Source organism: Palaemon carinicauda, chromosome 26, assembly GCF_036898095.1.
Source record: "Palaemon carinicauda isolate YSFRI2023 chromosome 26, ASM3689809v2, whole genome shotgun sequence".
Lineage (NCBI taxonomy): Eukaryota > Metazoa > Arthropoda > Malacostraca > Decapoda > Palaemonidae > Palaemon > Palaemon carinicauda.
This window is the reverse complement of record NC_090750.1, coordinates 94645546-94649115: the sequence shown is the minus strand read 5'-3', so window position 1 is coordinate 94649115 and position 3570 is coordinate 94645546. Positions and strand designations below refer to the sequence as shown.

General features: G+C 52.3%; 1 pseudogene; it reads left to right on the top strand.

Annotated features, from left to right (window-relative positions):
- The first annotated feature begins 566 nt into the window (after positions 1 to 566).
- On the top strand, positions 567 to 685 carry LOC137620369 (5S ribosomal RNA; annotated as a pseudogene).
- The last annotated feature ends 2885 nt before the right edge of the window (positions 686 to 3570 follow it).

The window sequence follows — 3570 nt, the reverse complement described above, 5'->3', positions numbered from 1 at the left end:
ATCCATGCCTTAGGAGAAGGTCCTCCATAGGATCATCGACGGCTTCACCCCCGGCTTCTTCAGTCGATCCTTTCTTGTAAGAAAGTATCTGAGACGGGAGTTCTGTAGTCGACCTCTCGGCCCTGATCAAGTTTGTCGAACAAATTTCGTCCAGCGTGGAACAGCAGAATCGATCAGACTGGTAACGAGGCGACAGGACTCCTTAGGCCCTGGATGGGAAGTACGGGTATTTTCAGTTCCCATTCCATCCATCTTCCAGGAAGCTTGTGGAATTCAGCCTAGATTGCAGGTATTCCTGCTTAAGATGAAGTGTGGCGATCCCGCCGTGGCATCACAGGTTTTTTTTCCCCAGAGAACTCTCCCTGCTTTCCTCATGGCCGCTCAGGTGCAGGCTTCAGCCTCCTTCGCCTTTTGGAGGTCTGGTCAACTCCGGTAGGTCGGGTTCGACCTTCTTCAGCGCCGGGACAAGCTTCCGGATGCTTACCATGAGTGGGGGTTCATGGTATTTTGCTAGGAGCCTTCTCTTCTTCTGCCTCAACATCTGGAGTATCTAGCCATGATATTGAGTCAACGGCCTTACCACGTTGGAAACCCCGCTTCTCGTCCGTCCAGCGAGGTTAAGCAACGTCGGTTCTGGTCGGTACTTGGATGGGTGACCACCTGGGGATGCCAGATTCTGTTGCCACCTCCTCCGAGCCTTCCCTTCAGTTGACTGTGGCAAGGCTGAGGAGAGTCGCAGTACCTGTTCTCAGTCAAGCAGAGCTTTCAGCCCTACCTTGAAACATTTCCTAGTTCTCCTTTCCTCATTGACCCGCCTATAGTTCCGAACGGTCGCCTCAGGATAAGTTCCATGTGGGGCGGTCCAAGTTCCGGTGGTTTCAAAGCAACGATTAACCGGACTTTCTGGCCCCTATGGGACCAGCGGAACGTTTAGACCTGCAATGGGTGTTGACCTATGGAACCTCTTGATGGGAGTGGATATTCTCGTCCTTTCCCCACATTTTTTATGCTGTTCTCGGACTCGTCAAAGAAAAGGGTGGGGGGGGGGGCATGTTCCGGTCCAGGCCTATGGTTAGGACCTGAAGAATACCTCTCCATCATTCAGGCAGGCTTAGGGGCCGTAGTCTGTCCCCTCTACAGATCCTACAGCTCCTGCCGAGTCGCTCCGTGCGCTTCGACTTCATGGTTCTGGCGTGTTCTAACCAGCAGGGGACGCATTTTCACACCTTCGCATCTTGCAGTAGAAATTCCGAGATGATTTGAGATACTCTCAATACCACCATCGGCTCTCTCATTCCAGGCAGAGGAACGTTCTCTCCGACTATCCAAGCAAAGCCTCGTAGAGAGAGTGTACCTGGGGGTCTTTGGTCTTGAGTATCCAGCAAGTCCTGGTCTGGGGGACCTGATCGCGACAGCTTGGAACCTCAAGCTTCCGCTGTTCTTCCCCCCAGTCTCAGACCCCGAGACTCTGGCAAGATGCATTCCGGTGAGTGGGACAACATCGACGCCTGCGTCTTCCCTCCTTTGTTGTCTGTTGAGAATGGGTCTCAACGAGACCAGGTTGTCTGTCAACCTTTCAATGGCCCTGAGAGCTCCACTGGGACTATACGCAGAACGGTTTCCAGACCCTCTGCTTCCCCTGACGGAACTCCCGGGAGAGCTTCTCCCACGGCACAGGCTACTCAAACAACCACACTGCAACATGTTTCACGAGCCGGGGCGTCGCTTCGGCTTCATGCCTGGAGACACTACGCCTCCTCCTCAAGAAGAGACAACCCGCTACAGTCGTGGGACGAAGGTCGCGTCATCTGCGATAGTCATCCGCACGGGTCTTCCAGGTGAAGTGAAGAGTCTTCGGTGGTTGGTGTCGTGGGAGATATACCTCTTCCCTTGAGGCCTCTTCTCCAGCAATAACGGTCTTATTGCCTTTCGGCGGGAGGAAACTCCTTTCCGCTCTCGGCAATGAAGCCTGTCGCTCAGCCTTTCCCTGACCTTCAGGCTTAAAAGGAATAACTTTTTCCTTCCCGCTGGACCTTTCCTCGCTCATGCGAAGCTGCTAACGTCCCTGCCCGAGTCGGAGTGAGACCTCCAACTTGGAGCATGGCTCGGACTTTCTAGTCCCTTAAGAGATCTTCTCAAGACCCTTTACGTCAGGCCTCTGATCGTATTTCTTCTTGGGTCTCCTGCTCACTCTGGCCGCGGCCAGTGTGTAAGCAATCTTCTTGGTCTCGTACGACTCCGCCCTTTCTAAGGAATAGGGGAAGGCAACATTCAGGTTCGCTCCTGAGTTGTTGGCTAGACTCAGAATCTTGGGGTCCCGGCCCTTCGGTCCAATTCCTTCAAGATTTCGAGTCACCATTCTGTATCTGATGTCCCAAACCCTTCTCCTTCTTGCCAGTAAAGGAATCGAGAGGTTAGCTTTGGGAACAGCTGCAGTTTGTCCTCAGTTGCTGCTGGTTTGGGAGCACAAAAAGGACACGGGGGAGAGTCACCAGTATACCTCTTCAGCTCGGACTCAAGGACATTCATCTCGACCTGTCTCCAGACCCTCCCCCGTCACGTTGCCCTACAGCACGATGTCGGATACATCGCAACGTCCCTCGCCTTCGAGTAGTACTACTCTGTGACGCAGGTGCTACAAGCTGGAGTCTGGAAGCGTCTAATGACCTTCGCAGCCCGCTTCCTGCAGGGCGTGACCCACAGGAGTTTCAATACATTTTCTATCGCTTTGTGGTGGCTACACAACAGCTTGTCTAACCTCAGCCTCCTTTTTGGACAGGTAGCAGAAGGTTGAGGGCATTGTTATCAGGTTTTAGTCTGCATGAACGAAAGAAGTATGTCTGGCCCTTACTTCTTTCTTCATCATCCCCTCTACTGGGAAGCAGCATCCTGGTCTCTGCATAGCTGACCTCGAACCTCTGCAGGTAAACCATGCTTCCTTGTGTTCCGAGTATTGAGTCAATACTGTCGTGTCCCCCATACCCTGACGAGGTGGTATTGGGAACGTCCTAACCCAGAGTTTCATCTGGAACTCCAGGTCAACTGCCTAGGACAGGTCACACTTCTTCCTTCACACACAAGCTTATGTAGGCCACACGGTTCCTTGCGGAGCAAGGAACTTGTGAGGTGCAGGGACTCCTTTTCTCGAGTGCGACTCACTCGGATTCTGAGTCCCCCGGAAAAGCCAAAGCCAGTATGGCTGGGGACTTTCCACCCTACCTAAGGGGTAAGTCACCCAATGTAAATAGCGTGGTTTGTATTTCGGTTACGGAACAAATGACATTCGAAGATAATTTGTATTTTTCCTAACCATACAAATCTTAGCTATTTACACATATTTGCCCGCCAGCCCTGTCCCCGAAGACAAGTCATACCTCTAAGTGAAAGTGAGCTTCACTGGTGTGTGAGGGGGTGGGGGTAGCTAGCTACCACTCCCCTACCCCCCCGCTAACTAGCGCGGGGGTAATACACCCTCGTTAAATTCTAATGGCTCGCCATTTCAGCTGCGCTAAAAGGTAAACCCAATGTAAATAGCTAAGGTTTGTATGGTTAGGAAAAATACAAATTATC